We start from the raw sequence: 512 nt of genomic DNA on the forward strand, positions 1-512 counted from the left end.
AGGCTGGTCCCCTGCCAGGCTGCTGATAGGTGCTCCGTTAGGGAGAGGAAAGGAAGGAGCCTATAGTCAGCGGTGATTCAGCTCCTTATGCCATTGTCCACAGAGCTCATCGGCTCACCCCACTGGTCCCGAGCCTGGGGAAGTCGTTCTTGCTACTTTTAATATTGTTTCCTCCCTGAAAACCCCTCCCTCTGCTCCCCAGGGGAGGCCTCGGATTCTCAGAAGCACACACGTCACTCGTCTGCTTTCTTAAATGTTTCTTTCCCCCTTGGCTAGCTTCATGCCTTTATTTTATTTTTTTTAAATCCTCACCCGATGATATTTTTTAAAGAGGAGGCGGAGGAGGAGGAGGAGGAGGAGGAGGAGGAGAGAGAGAGAGGGGGGTGGGAAAGAGAGAGAGAGAGAGAGGAGAGAAACATTGACACATCAATTAGTTGCCTCCTGCACATGCCCTGACGAGGGCTGGACGAACCTGCAACTGAGGTATGTCCCCTTGGCAGGAATCGAACCCT

This window comes from Myotis davidii, unplaced genomic scaffold (assembly GCF_000327345.1).
Source record: "Myotis davidii unplaced genomic scaffold, ASM32734v1 scaffold425, whole genome shotgun sequence".
NCBI lineage: Eukaryota > Metazoa > Chordata > Mammalia > Chiroptera > Vespertilionidae > Myotis > Myotis davidii.